The 16227-nt window shown below is 35.2% G+C and overlaps 1 protein-coding gene and 1 long non-coding RNA gene across 3 annotated transcripts in view; one reads left to right on the top strand and one right to left on the bottom strand.

Moving 5' to 3' along the window:
- The window catches only part of HTR2C (5-hydroxytryptamine receptor 2C), a 310470-nt gene that overhangs the window by 123665 nt on the left and 170578 nt on the right, over positions 1-16227 (bottom strand). The gene's annotated exons all lie outside the window — the stretch shown is intronic.
- The window catches only part of LOC131401347 (uncharacterized), a 32988-nt gene continuing 28028 nt past the window's right edge, over positions 11268-16227 (top strand). For both annotated transcript variants that reach the window (XR_009217659.1, XR_009217658.1), the window contains exon 1: positions 11268-11956. This is a non-coding gene — a long non-coding RNA (uncharacterized LOC131401347). The remainder of the gene's footprint in view (positions 11957-16227) is intronic.

The following is a 16227-nucleotide window of genomic DNA, read 5'->3' as shown; positions in this document are numbered from 1 at the left end:
CTACCTAAGTACCTATCATATATCCTGTTACAATGAATTCCCATAGAATAGAATTTATTTTTTTCTATAATGAACTGGGTCAATTCAAATATTGCCTAACCTAAGTGGTTCATTGGCTGGGATTCAGAAATCTTTTTGTTTTTATAAAACATTTCAACGAAATGGGACTTTTGGATTTTATTTCCTTCACACATTTAATTCAATACTTATGGAGATCCATGCCACTAAACATATCCATATGATAGGAAGCAATTGCATTTCAAACTCATTATTAAGGCAATAGACCAAGTAGAAGGAATAAGGCTTTGGAAGGACATAGAAGAAAATATTCACATCTAGAACTATTGTGAAATTTTTTAATTACCACAAAGTCTTTCATTATCTTGAAAAAGAACAGTGGGATCTTTGTTCCTAGATATCTTGAAGAAAGGGACAGACATCTAGCTATAGGTATTATATAGATGTTTTTAGGTTCTACCATGACTGAAGAATAAAAAAATGCAGTAATGCCCCTCACAGACCATCTAATCACTTATGGTCTATTAAGAATAAACAAAGCAATTTATTTTATGTAAAATGTAGCCAAAATATAAGTACTTAGATACACAAACATAACTCAGCATTGTTCAAAAGACACTTTAAGGGCCTGCAGATAAATATAAAAGCTTGATTAGAAACAAAATCTTTAGAATACTAAACACTATGTTGGAACAGTAGTAGGTAATACTTACATGTTGCTTACTATGTGCCAGGCACTATTCTAATTATTTTTTTTAAATTTTGTTTTTCTTTTTGTGAGGAAGATCAGCCCTGAGCTAACATCCATGCTAATCTTCCTCTTTCTTTTCTTTTCTTTTTTTTTTTTTTTGCTGAGGAAGACTAGCTCTGAGCTAATATCTATTGCCAATCCTCCTCCTTTTTTTTTCCCCCAAAGCCCCAGTAGATAGTTGTATGTCACAGTTGCACATCCTTCTAGTTGCTGTATGTGGGACGCGGCCTCAGCGTGGCCGGAGAAGCGGTGCGTCAGTGCGCGCCCGGGGATCCGAACCCGGCCGCCAGCAGCGGAGCGCGAGCGCTTAACGGCTAAGCCACGGCGCCGGCCCCCAGGCACTATTCTAGGTGCTTTATTTATTACATTGCTTAGTCCTCAAATCATGTGAGGTACGTACGTACTATTATCTCCATTTTACAGAGGAGGAATCTGGAGTATATCTGAGCTATTTTCTTATCCTCCAAACTCTCATCTAAACACAAGAGAGGATGATCTTACTTTCTCCCTTGTTATGAATATTGTCTTTGGTTGTGGGTGTGCTAGCAGTATTTCCCATTTGTGGCCTCCATACTCTGTAATTTCTAACCTTAAAGCTCACTTTTCAAGTTCTTAGAGGACTGTGGCAATTTTTTTTACCTTATCCTTTAAGATAACTTCTAATTAAGGTGACTAGTAATTATAATTACCAGTAATTATTTTCTTTCTGAGAAAGGCCTATACAGGTTAACCTCCTTTCAGGAATCAACTGAGAAAGAATTAATGACGTTTTTAGAGGCTTTAATTTCCAATGAGAAGCTGCAGCACTAGGAGCATCTGCCTAACACTGTATAGCATGTATGTCTGCAGTTAATGAGAAACACTGGGATATTCAGATCCTTTTAAGTATAAAGTATGATAAAGCATAACTTTCTTGTACAGTAACAAAATAATAACTACTCTAAAATATTTGGCATTCTGCAGCACAGTTAGAATCTCAAGTCGGCCTCCATTTTAAGAACCACAAAAATAATTAAACTGTTTCAAAATCTTGCCTACAAAACTTTCCCTGCGTCAAAAGTGTGAAGCAAATGATTTTCTTCTTGAGAAGGTGTCACTAAGGGGGAGGTCTCAGCTTTCTTGAGAACTGTAATTTTTCTAATGGTTCTTCTGAGAACTATTGGCAAACATACTTTGGGAAGACTGACATTAATAAAGTCATAGGTTAAAGCAGAAAGATGAAAACTTGAATTTGAGATGTAATAACAAATTTCCAAAAATGTCCCTGACTTTGTCCTAATCTATACCTCATTTCATCTGAATTGGAAAGGTTATATTGATGGAGAAAAAACATCATTAGAGTCTGAAATTTATATGAGTCTTATGAATTTACAAGACCACTTCCAGCTGGTCTAGAGATAGGGGCAAGAGAATGGAGGGGCAAGGACATGGAATTACTTAGTTTTCTCTTAGTTTTACTAATATTATTGGGTGAAAAATGCAGGACTGATCCCTGAATTTTAACAGAATTTTCTCATTCTCCAAATTCTTATCTAAACACAAAATACATAGAAAAGCAAATTTCCTCATTATTCTAGAGAATATTCTGGGAATTTAAAATTTAGCTTTGATATGTTTATTTCTGCATGGAAAGAAAACCCTAGCTTTGAATCATTAGAAAAAGGTACACCTTTTAGACCAAAATTGCATGGCCGTTTCAGAACTTTCTTTTTCCAAATTATTTCATTTAATTCAATCTCTTATACATAAGACAAGTTCTGTCAAGGATTTGTAAAGTTTTAATCCATTTTTTCCATATCCAACAGATAAATATTTTTGACCTGTGAAATCATAAAGTTTCCTTGTGACCAAATTTTTCATGACTTGCTTGTCATCCTCCTTTATCTTCTGCTGTCTTCTTAAAAACATTAAAATATAATTCTGAGAGAAATTTCTCTGTGTGTATAAATTGATGAATTGTATTTACTAATTTGCTTCCATGAAATTTTGGAAGGATGTTTCAAAATTGGTGGGTTTGTGTTATGTAGAATCCTCTGGAGGACAAGGCCCAAGGACAGAGGTTCACTCTCACCCAGGGTGTAGGGTGGCCCAGAAAAAGATTATTATGGGTTTTTGAATTTGGGAACACTCTGTTACCCAGAAGTGGGTGACTATTACAAATGCATGCCAAAGACTACATTTCTTGGCAGATGTGGACAGTTGTAATTACTTTCATCCTTTCCATTCCCCATGGTTAGTCAGACTGCTTTGTGCCACAGTCACTTAGTAAAATGAAAACCAAAATAAAGCAGCAGCCAAGGCCCTTTAGCGATGATGGCTTTTAGAGGAAATGAGTGAAGGAAACTTTTTTCACAAGTAAAAGACAGCATAGAAAGTCATTTTGAGTGAGAAAGATGATACACTGAGCAAGGTGATTTCAGGTCAACTGGGCTCAGAACTTAAGAGAACTATCAGGTTGAACCATATGAATTTGCTAATATTCAACTCTTTTGACTTACAAAAATGTCAATTTCATCAATTCAACCTAATATTATTCATTTCCTGCAGAACAGGACTTTAGCGTTAGATTTCTTGGAAGCAAACCTCACCTCTGTCATTTAAAATCTGTGATTTGGCATAAACACTTGCACCTCTCTATGCCTCAGCTTCCTCATCTGTACAATATTTGGTTGTATTACTAATTCAGCAGTTTAAGCATCCATTTTACTGTTGCGTATACAATTTAGTTGCTTCCAGTTTGGGTAATTATAAGCAATACTGCTACAAATTCTTTTGCAGGTATCTTGGTGCTCAGGAGTAAGCCTTTCTTTAGATTATATACTCAGCAATGGAACTTCTGGATCATAGGGTACATACTTTTCTAATATTGCTATATAGTGCTACATTGTTTTTCAATAGAGTTATATCAATTTACATTCTCACCACAACTGTGTGAGTTCCTGTTGTTCCACATGCTCGCCAACACAAATATAGTCACACTTTAATTTTTGCTGATCTGGTGACTATTTACTGGTAATTAATTGTGGTTTTAATTTCTCTGATTACTAATAAGTTTGAGCACCTTTACATATGTTTATTGGCCATTTGGATTTCTTTTGTAAAGTACCTCTTCAATTTTGTCTTTTTGTCAATTGCATTGTTTGCTTGCTGTTTCTTTAACCGTGCATACTGTTACTATATTCCAAGAATATTACCAAGTAAATTTATAGCTTGAACTTTCTGGACCACTGCAAATCACTATGAGTTCTGGCTTGTGGCTAAAAAGTATCAGGGGCAGGTTTCCTCCGCCTCTCAACTTCAAGGCACTTTTCCTTGCAGACCCTAGGGGTAAGGGTGTGGTTCAGGTTTATCTCTGGTCCACCCCTATAGCTGAGTATAGTCTGTTAAGGTGCCAATGTAAAATGGGGATGATCTTCTGTTTGAATTCTTGTCTGCGTACTTTCAAACTCCCTTGTTTAGCAAATTCCTGCAGGGCAAAAGGTGCTTCAGTCCTAAGCATATGTCTGGGTTCCACTTGACTAAAATTCTGCCGATAATTCCTTATTATCTTGTCAGCTCTTTCACACACACACACACACACACACACATACACACACACAAACACACCCCCATATATTCAATACACTTGTTTGGTAGTGTTGTTCCAAAAAACCTAGTCTGCCATATTGTAGAAAACAGAACCCATTGCAAAATAAAGCTATAAAATCTCATCCCATACCTAATGCCTCCAATTCCCTTACAAATAAGTCAACATCCAAATGAAGGGCAACCAGGCTCTGAACTGGGGAGATTTTCATTAAAGTCTAGAGTTGTTATCTGACATATCCGCTAGTCTTTGACTATAACCATACCCCCACTGGCCTCCTAGAGTAGTGGGAATATGAGTCTGAATGAGCTCAGGGCCCCACTGTCCTGCTTCAGTTTAAAGAATTTTTACTTAAAATAAGAAGCTGTATTAAGAGATTTTATACGTAAAACTTCAATACTGTTTTGTTTATAGGTGTTTAACTCTGCTTCCAATCTGCAAGGCACAAGAGAAAGCATCTTCTATGGTTCTAATGAGTGTAGGGAAGGAGGAGGACTTGTTTTAGTACCTGCTCTGCCACTTAATCATCTGTATGTGTGTATCCACTTTGGGATTTAGTTTTCCCTTCTGAAAGCTCAAGAAAACTGCTTGATTTATCTACTTTACAAGGTTGTTCAAGGATAAATTGAAATACTGTGTACGAATGAGTTAAATATGTAAGATATCAACTACAGTCTTCTACCCAAGATAACACATCTCTCTCTGCTGCCTATACTTCTACTGTCCTCATAAGTTAACCACTGAAGCAAACCAGATTCAGGTCTAAGCACCCTTTCTTACTTCAAAGGCCTATGTAGACAACTGCAAAATGATGCTGCAACAAGAGGCGATTTGATCTTTTGCCAAATGTCTTCTGAAATGGAATTCTGGGGAGGTTGGTCAGTCCATGATTAAGGATACAGGATTTATACACAACTTTTAATATTCTCTTTCATTGTTTTGTCATATATATTTTTTATTCTCGATTTCTTTTGTTTATTTGGATTCCAAAAAGATATAAAGAAAGAAAACCAAGATGGGAACTGGACTACTAGCCTGAAGCTTAAAGTTTTCCATCTGGGACCTGGGATGGCAAAGAATCCTTACCATACAGCACAATCCTCCATCTAGGTCCCAGAGGGTTGTCACTGTCTCTTATATAGGGAGCATCATCTAGGTAGCTCTGTTTTCACAACGACAGGCACAATTTTTTTTTTTTACATGGAAATGGCAACAAAGGTACATATGAATGGGAAAAAGAAGTATGTCTGATCATTTCCCTCTCCACTAAGATATATATGTTGCACACAAAAACACTAATCAAATACTATTCACAAAGCTGAGGGCACTTCTATTTGTAAGCTGACTTATGAGACATTGTGTTATTTTTTCCTGTTCTTTGATCTCATTCTACTTTCTTATCATTCATCCGGGACAGATTCTCAGAAGTTTCTGGCATGTGAACTCATACAATTTGCCTGATCACTTTTATTCAGGGCTTCCAAAATAAGATTTGACTAAAATCAATTCCTAAGAGTAATTTTGTTAATAATAATTAAAATATCACACACGTACTAAGTGCCAGATAGCCTACACACATGACCCCTAACCCTCAATGCCATGCCAGTTAGATATTTATTTCCCTGTTATATAGATGAACAAATTGTTATTCAGAAATAAAAGGTGACTTGTCCAAGGCGAGAAGATGGTAATGTAGGGATTTAAACCCAAGTCCATGTGATATCAAAGCCCACTCTCTACTGCACTACAACACCTCAAAAAATACCACTGAGGGGCTGGCCCAGTGGCATAGTGGTTAAGTCTGGGGGGTTCCAATTGGGTGGCCTGCGGCTCACGGGTTAGGATCCCAGGCACGGACCTACATACTGCTCATCAAGCCATGCTGAGGCAGTGTCCCACATACAAAATAGAGGAAGATTGGCATAGATGTTAGCTCAGGGCCAATCTTCCTCACCAAAGAAAAAAAAAAACAATACCACTGAGAGCTAATGGTATTGCATGCTTATTGAGAGATGCATTGACAGATGGACTGACATGACACCTTCAATACATTCTACTTGCATTATTAAAAAATCTCTTCAGAAGAAGAATGATACTAATCTCCATGTTGGCAGTTACTATTCACAAATGGTGCAACACTTTATTTCCTGCCAAACACTTTTTGTCACGTAGACACAGGCATTATACATTTCTATAGGAATTCATCTCCTACAGAATGTTACCAAACCACTATTTGCCTCAAGGACTTTAATTAGAATTGGACATTTCATCTCTCCATTAGCTATGCTTAGTCAGAGTCACTGAAGTTAGTCATTGCTGATTTTGAAAATTCTCCACAAATTATTCAAAGTTGATGCTGAAAATTAGACGTTTTACCTAGTGACACTAAAATGGAAAATGCTAGACTGTGTAACTTATTTATTTTATTTAAATATTTTTCTAAATGTGAATAAGTTCCTTGGGGCCTAGGGCCTTGTTTATTCATCTCTATGTTCCTAATGCTAAGCACAGGGTGAACATTCCATAAATATTTGGTGATCTGAAATGTTGACACATGATCCCAAAAAGTATCTTCAAAGACCATTTTCCCTTAGACACTAAGAACTGTTTAGAATGAGGCATGTCTTAAAAACATCAAGAGAAAACTAATTGGATTAGACGTAGATAAAAAAGTCTGAATGCAGAGAAGGGCAACTGAGAAAATTTTCAGAAAAAAGTATAGAGAGAGGTTAACTTTATAGTACCTAATCTTAAAACTTTTAAATTATAATTAATAAGAGCCAGAAGAAGCGCTTGTAAGGGCAGTTGTACATTTGTTGGTCATTTTATTGATGGTCATTTTACTTACGTTTTGGTGCCATTTTTTCGTGCAGCAGATAGTAATTGAGCTAAGATTTTTATCTTATACTAGTTTATCTTATATTTTTATTTTATCTATATATTAGTAAGTTTTTTTCATGTTTTTGCCATTATGTTTCTGTTTGATAACACTTGTCTTGACATTTTAAACTACATCTATTTTTCCTTCACTAGAATTAGATAGTAGTGTGTTAAGGATGTATCTCTAAAAGTTATAGACATATAACCACTTGCATTTTTAATAAACTATTAGTAGAAAGATGCAATCCTGAAAGTGTAGGGACAATGAAATTGGGTTTCTCTATTTCCCCTCAAAGTTGGGTTGGCTTTATGAATATATTTAGTAAGTACGAAAAGGATCATTTATGTAGTAATTTGGCAGCTGGGAAAATATGCCATCTTCCTTATTAGAGTCATTTAAATGCTACCATTGTGAACCCTGTTCTCACCAGTTGACCACGGAGACATGTCCCTCCTCTGAACTTCTGGACTCTCTATAATGTGTTAAATATATTGCGTCATTAGCACATAATTCTCCATTGTTCATTATCTCTTTATATAAATTTCTGCCTTCCAGCAACACATACAAACACACGTGCATACACATAATTATATTATAAACTCCCTTGTAGGCAGGGATTGGGACTAATACATTTCTATATCTCACTGTGTTTTGTTCAGTGCTGATAAAAAGTAGATATTCAATAAGTGTTTTTATATTGATTGTGATTTGGCCCATGAGTTATAATAGTTTAATTTTGACCTTTGTTTTCTTTGATCATTTCTTAGATCATTGTTTTCTTTGATCATTTTCTTTGATCATCTCCATCCTGGTGGATTACTGTTTGTTTCTGGGCCCATAAGAACTCCTTATGGGAGTGTTAAAGATAGTGGAATTTGGGCACAGGGTGGAGTGGGATGGGGAGGCCTCTGGATAAAATGAAAGTTTTAATTTCATTTAGATATATATTTTAGAAGGGATACAGAAATTATATCTGATAGCTGTAGGGTTAGATGCACAAAGCTAAAGGCGTTTTTGGCAATTATCTGGTTTATTTAATCTGTTTATAAAAAATGTTTAATTCCAATCCCTGGATAGATTGTGTAGTTTCTGTTATATGATTTGGCTTACTAAAAGTGTAATATAGGTGAATATGCAACTGCAGTTTTTGGAATGGACCTATCATATTGTTCAGCAAAAGTGATCTCTGAAATATCTGATCAATATCCCAAAAGTGCATTGCCAAACATAACCTTTATTGTTGAAAAGGATATGACTCCATGATATCTGCAAAATTGTCTCCATTTTGATATGATTTCAGAGCCTATGTTCCAATTTGACAAAGATTACTCCAGAATTTAATTTTTTTTTTTTCTGAGGAAGATTCACCCTGAGCAAACATCCGCCACCAATCTTACTCCTTTTTTGCTTGAGGAAGATTAGCCCTGAGCTAACATCTGTGCCACTCTTCCTCTATTTTATATGTGGGTCGCCACCAAAGCATGGCCGATGAGTGGTGTAGGTCTGCACCCAGGATCAAAACCTAGGCTGCTGAAATGGAGCATGCCGACCTTAACCACTAAGCCACGGGGCCAGCCCCGAGAATTTGTTGAAAATTGTGTATGGCTATTCTCAATCACAATACATTATTTTGCTTCAACTCCCTCAGAGCTCTTTTTTTTTTTGAGGTAGTTTCACTTATGAAACTGTCTCTTGTTAAAAAAACCAAGTATAATCTGTCATAGTTATATTGTTTTATTTTGAAGTTTCAGTGGGAAGAAAGGGTAATATCTCTATTTTACTAATATAGACTATATCAGTCTTTAATTCTGATTTGGATTCTTTTTATAAACCAAGTTACCATGGGAGAGGAAGAAAGGCAGTTCTTGGATGCCTGATTTTCAGGGTAAGGAAAGCAAAAAGGGTAAGCTCAATCATTGAAGACATTCTCTGTTTATTGCCTATATTTACCTAAGAAAGGCCTTAGAATAATTACATTTTAGAGATAAAAGCAATTTTACAGACTCTAAGCCAACCTTCTCATTTTACAAATCAGTAAAAGAAGGCTCAAAGTAGCCAAATGGCTTAACCTAGATCACACAGTTACTGGCAAAGCTGAAAACAGAAACTAAGCCTTCAATGACATTTCTACTATCCCTTAGTATTAACCAATGAAAAGAGAAGGTAAAAATGCAGAAAAATGCAAAATAATTCACAAATAAGAGTAATTTACCAAGAGTCTGGCATCCCAAAGTAAACCCAAGTTACATTATTGACAGTTTGCCCCCAAATTTTGACATCGTACAGTCTTCTGCTTTCCTCTCTGACCTTGTATCATTCTAAATTCTTTTTTCCTGGTCTCAGCTTTTGCTTCTTCATTTGGACCCCAGGGTAAACTGAAATTAATAGCCATTGTTGTACAAGACCTTTGAACATGAGGAGTGTTGTTTTGTAAGCCAGAAACTATAGTGATTTCCCTTGAGCTTATAAACATGCGCAAGTGTCTCATCTGCAATTCAAGTACTTCCAGGATTTTGTGTTTCCCTCTAATAAATGTTCCGTCTTCTGAGGGTCAGAACCAAGCCTCTCCAAAAACGGTTTCATAAAAGCCAAATGTAATGTGCGGACCTTGTTTGGGTCCTAATTTAAAGGAAACAACTTGTTTAGATCCTAATTTGAGTCAATTGGGAAAAGAAAATTTAGATTATGCAATAGAAGATATTAAGTAACAATTTTAATTTTATTAAGTAGGATAATGTTATGGTGTTATGTTTAAAATATCATTATAATTAAAGAAGTATTTACAAGGGAAGGACTTCTAGAATGGCAGAATGAGCACCTTGGTGAATCCTCTCTCTCACAAAAGCAATAGAAATACTTGCAAAACTATGAAAAGCAAACATTTCAGAATTCTGGAAATTAACCAAAGGCACAGAACTAACTTAAAAGACATTCATTCAAAATTAACCCACTAAAATTTGGTAAGAACAGTGGAGTCTATGTTGTTTTAACTTGGAGCCATTCCTATTCCCCTCCCATTCCAGCAATGGAGCACAGTTGCCATGAAAAGCCAGCAGCCAATGGAGTGGGGCCTGGCTTGTTTTGGAGCTCCATGTAAAGCTCCATCCCCAGATCACTGTAAATATTTTTATAACATTTACAGTAGCTTCCTTGAAAAACCCTATTCCCAAAGTATAGTGGCTATTTGATATGACTCTGAGTTCAGTTTCTCAGAAAAAGTTCTATCCCTAGGGTATTAATGAAAACAATCACAATAAGTTGGATTTGATAACTTTGCAGCTGCCTAAGGCTGTGAATTCAGTTGGAACAAACAAGATCCTGGCTAAAAATTTAGAAGGAATACTTTGGTAATGAGAATAAGACCAATATAAGAGACATTAAAAAGCTCCAGCATATTCCCGGAGGTCTAAAAGGCTGCACACATGCATGGCTATGCACCTACTTAAGAAAGCCTAGAGAGGACCCCAATGAGTCATCTCTTGCTGTCTTTGATACCCTGCTCAAGTAGAAAATAAAAGCTAAATCTGACTTGTAAACTCCCAGAAATTTGAAGACGTGACTTCCCACAAATTTTCCTTGGAAAAGGGTGGAGGAATAACTGACTTTAAGCATTTAATGAAAAATATTCTGACCAACCGTTAATTGATCATGAACTATGCTGATTCAGGGGCAACTCCTAAGAAGTCCGGCTTCAAAATAAAAACTAAAATTGAAGAAAAATCTACCAGAGAAAATAGCAACAACAAATTGCAAGGAATACAGAATTAATACTGGTAGTAGTTGGTTTTTCAAAATCCAGAAAAATATTGCCATGGTGGTAGGAAATTGTGCAGAAAAATACTGGCCTTGATATTTTTTCCCAGTGTGTCATTCTTTTTTTTTATAATTTTATTTATTTATTTTTCCCCCAAAGCCCCAGTAGATAGTTGTATGTCACAGTTGCACGTCCTTATAGCTGCTGTACTTGGGACGCGGCTTCAGCATGGCCGGAGAAGCGGTGCATGGGTGCACGCCCGGGATCCGAACCCGGGCTGTCAGCAGCAGAGCGCGCGCACTTAACCACCAAGCCACGGGGCCGACCCCTAATGTGTCATTCTTTATGAGGTGTATGTGAGAAAGTTGGCTTCTTCTTGTATAATTATTCTCTGAGGTTACTGCTCTGAGGTTTTGATGAATAATATAGGTAAAAATGTTAAATCTGAGAAACTGCTATTATTTGTGTGGTGCAGCCAAGTACACTGGAAAGAGCATAAGCTTTGAGGTTGAATTCATACTCTCCCCGTTGTACAACCTGAACCTGGGTTTCCTCATCTGTAAAAGGTGAATAATAACATCTACCTTATATAATTTTGTTAGGTTAAATTATATGATCTGAGTAAAGTGCTTGACATATAGCTGGGCTCCAATATGTATCCTAGCTATCACTATTATTAGTCTTATTTTTGTTATTGTCATTGTTTTTATAGCACACAATTATTTCCTTAAGGCCATTGCTCTGCTATAGTAGGCATGAATAAACAAAAAAACAACAAGAAAGTAAGGTGAGTCTAGATTTAATTTTGTTGTTCTACTACTTTTCCTTTCTATAATCTGTTATTTTTCCTATTAACTATCACCTTTGTGTACTGTTAAATTGTCTTTTTTTTCAAGTAATCCTAACACATGTCTGGAAAAAACACTGCAAGAGAACATCAGGTAGGACTATAAGTGTCATATAATGGTATGTGCAATATCTTTTGAGCTTTTTTTTGTTTATTTCACAGTAAAAATCAGACAGTTCTTAATTACATTGTCACAGTATGTTACATCAGAATTAAATATGGTCTTAGATCCCCTTAAAACATCTCCCCTCTTTTTTTCAGGCTTTACGTAATTAATTTAATTAGAGTTTACTAATTATGTGTAAAATAATATTGTGACTAACCTAGAATGAAACTTTTAGATGAATAAGCCACAGTGAAAGTTAATTGAGTAATTTGTCATAGAATGGCATGCTAAAAAAATTATTCATGAAATGTTAATCTTCCAAAATGTCTTTATATTTTTTAATGAAATAAGTTTTGGGAAAGTGGTCATTTAATTTTCTTACTTTACTTAAACTACAAGAAACTTACCTTACTTTGTTGTAATTAAACTGAGAAAATTTATATTATTACGTGATATTATACCATACTATATACTATATGATACGATATGATACTATATTATATTATATTATCTTATATTATATATTTAAACCAAGAAAATACTCTCAGAACATTTGTTTTGGTAGATGTGGAAATACATAGCTTATATTTTCCTATGCTTAATATTTTTTAATTGTAGATAGAAGCTTGGTGCAATGTATAGTCATGAGTTGCTTAACAATGGGATATGTTCTGAGAAATGCGTCGTTAGGTGATTGCCTCATTGTGTAAACATCATAGAGTGTACTTACACAAACATATATAGTATAGCCCACTACACACCTAGACTGTATGGTACTAATCTTATGGGACCACCATCATATGTGCAGTCTGTTGTTAACTGAAACGTTGTTATGCGTCACCTGACTGTAATACTAAACATAACAACTTAAAATTGCATAGAAATTTACAGTTTACTAAATATTTTCACTTTCAGTCTTTAATAGTCACAAATACCTGTGAAGTAGATGCTGAGTGAGATAATGTAGGTTAAAAGAAATAGCATGATAGGTACACAATAAAAATTAATCATTCATAAAGGAGAATCTAATTCTTAGAGATATCCATTGATTTGTCCAAAGTCACAATGTTAGTGTCGCATTGTTTAAGAGTCATTTGATCAAAAAGATTTAATTAAAACACAGTAGTTAGCCAAAATTGGAGCTAAGAAAATGAAACTATCAAAATTCAAATATGTGTATGATTAACTTATTAATGTTCAACTTTTATATAATTTTTCCATTAAACGATTTCTTTTTATTGGTAGCTAAGCAAAATATAATTCAATGTTCAGTGGAAATAGTTTGTTATCTTTATTTTTTACGCCGATTGCCCTTTTAGAGAATGCAGGGGTTGATTACAATGGTTTCTATGTGCCACCCACTGGTGAAATTCATGTATGTACAGAGATTGTAATCCTAGGTTTTTGAGGAATTGAAAATTAGAGACTTTACTCTCTCTATCACAAAAAATACTTCAAAGAACATAAGGAATTTACTTTCCATTATTTATCTATGCTCTATTTTAAATATATTTCCCATTTGAAATTAAATACATAAAAGTTAGCTTCAGCTTTTAGTTCTATAGCACATATATAGCTTCCTCCTCTGTACTTATTCCTAAAATAGGAAACCCAGAAAAGTTCTTTTCTCTCTATAAATATGAAGAAGATATTAAGCTGAGAGTGTATGGGATGGGGTTAAAGTAAAACAGAAAAATGAATCGGTGCTTAATAAATATTAAACATCATTTGTTTTAGTTCCCCTTCAAGGATTTTTCTACATAATTCTGAGGAGAAAATATGTTTTTTATTAGCTAGTGTAGTTCTTTTGGGTTCTAAAAACAATTTTGATCTAGAGTAAGGAAAGCTTTTGCTCTACAGAAGCTGGCCTGACCTAGGTATCTCATGTGGACTCTAAGAATCTAAGTGCTAATTCAGAATACTTCCTTTCCTGCTTCATTCTGAATAGGGTTAAAATCCTCAGATGCTGTGATCATACGCCTAAATAGAAAACGGCAATAAAGAGTCTACAGTATCTTGGGCTAATTTGTAGTCGTACACACTTCCATAAAGACCCTCAAATATCTCTTAACAAGTAACTAAAGAATAAAAATAGAGATGAATAGGTTGGTAATTAAAATTTTGTCTCCTCTACTTATTTTATTAAATATTTCTCAGTGAGAAAATCTCCACTGAAAAAAATAAGTCTCATTCAACATTGATTATCTTGTTGACATTCTTATTTAAAAAGAAACAATGGCATCAAGTCATGGAAAAACAATTCATGAAGTGTATTTTTGGGACTTAATGTTATGTGAACAATTGGTGAGCAGCTTGCCTTTGCTATATTTTGAATGCAGAAAAAGTAGAGTGCAAAGATTTTTGATTATCTTTTATTTGGAACACAAAACAAATTTCAGCACTTGCAGAATATGGTAATTTGACTAAGGAGGAAAAGAAAGAAGTCAACTTTTAACAATCAGTTTGAGGACCTGGATACTACACAGTTCAAGCACTATGTTAGGAGTAGATAGGTATAAATGTGAATAATTAAGATTCATAGTTGTAAGAGATTCTATTTAGCATATGAAAGACAGCTTTCAAGATTGAATTACTGCCCTTTGAGATAAAGGCTAAGTAGATTATTCTTATTCATTTAATAACGTTTAAGAGTGAAGGTTATGGATATATGGTCCATTCATTTAGGCAAATTTTCTTTTATGTTCACTTAGATGGCAACAAGAGATAAAACGTCTTTTGAGTTATTAAAATAATATACAATTAATGAGTAGGTTTTTCATCTAGGGTCTCTTACTGGGACCAAGAAAATTGATTATAAAGATCACAGGCACATAAAAGTACATGTGAAATGTAACCCTGTTGTATGAAATAGTAATTCTTCTTTTCTTCTCCCTATCATTGACAAAGGCACTATACTTCTACCTCCACAATGATAATTTCAGACTCCAAGTAACTTGTTCAAAGTGACATCAGTAGGAAACTTTATTATAGAATCTTAAAACATAGAAGAAAACCTAGAAAATGTCTAGTTCAATTTTCTACTCAAAGTCGAAATTCCTTCTATTACCTCCAGTAATGGGGTGGTTCCTATCCTTGAAAGATAGAGCTTTTCATCAATAAAGACCATTTCATTGAACCCTAATCTGCTTCTTTCTGTATCTTTTAGCATTTACCTTGCTTTCACTTTTGGGAGCCATATGAGCATGAAAATCCTTCAACTCTTTGAAGATGCATCATGCCCCTCCTCCACTTCTCCTTAATCCCACATTCTAATCACATGGCAACGAAGGAGTTGAAACCCAGGCCTGCAAACTCTGTGTCTTAAGCGGGTGTTAATAGAGTCTGAAATGAAACTACTTTGAGCAAAGCTATGGTTCTAAAAGAGTGTCTATCAGCTAAGACCCTATCATTAGTAAGTGTACCATAACTGTTAACTCTTATTATCATTGTAGGGCTTGGAGAAATTACTCCTGGATATACAAGAGAGTATTTTCTTGTTAAGCTACTCTGTGTCTCTAGAGCCATATCAAGACAGGAAGGAAGAATCATTGTTTGGTTTAAGTGTTCAAGAACACAGCATGTTCTACATTTCTGTGGATCAGTGGCAGAAATATCAGTATGCTAGCTGGGGAAATGGGGCCCTTAATATTAGTGACCTAAGTGAGAATGGATATTGGCCTTTTATGGCCCTAAATCAGGTAAAATTGTGTGCTTCAGCTTTCCTCATCTCTAAAGTAGGGAAAATGTAAAGTTTTATCTATATGTTGGTTGTGAGGATTAAATGAGGTAATAGACACAGAGTAAGTGCTGAAGGGGATAAGAATATGCCACCTTAAAATATGCCCCTTTGGGGTTAATCTCCATAATATATAAAGAACTCACACAACTGAAAAACAAAAAAACAAACAACCTGATCAAAAAATGGGCAGAGGAAATGAACAGACACTTCTCCAAAGAAGATATACAGATGGCCAATAGGCACATGAAAAGACGGCCAACATGACTAATCATCAGGGAAATGCAAATCAAAACAACACTAAGATATCACCTCAAGCCCGTCAGAATGGCTATAATCACCAAGACAAAAAACAACAAATGCCGGAGAGGATGTGGAGAAACAGGAACCATCATACACAGCTGGTGGGAATGCAAACTGGTGTAGCCTCTATGGAAAATGGTATGGAGATTCCTCAAAAAATTAAAAATAGAAATACCCTATGATCCAGCTATCCCACTATTGGGAATCTATCCGACAAACCTGAAATCAACAATCCAAAGAGGCTT

This window comes from Diceros bicornis, chromosome X, assembly GCF_020826845.1.
Source record: "Diceros bicornis minor isolate mBicDic1 chromosome X, mDicBic1.mat.cur, whole genome shotgun sequence".
NCBI classification, from domain to species: Eukaryota; Metazoa; Chordata; class Mammalia; order Perissodactyla; family Rhinocerotidae; genus Diceros; species Diceros bicornis.
The sequence above is the reverse complement of the archived record's forward strand: the minus strand, read 5'-3'. Positions and strand labels throughout refer to the sequence as shown.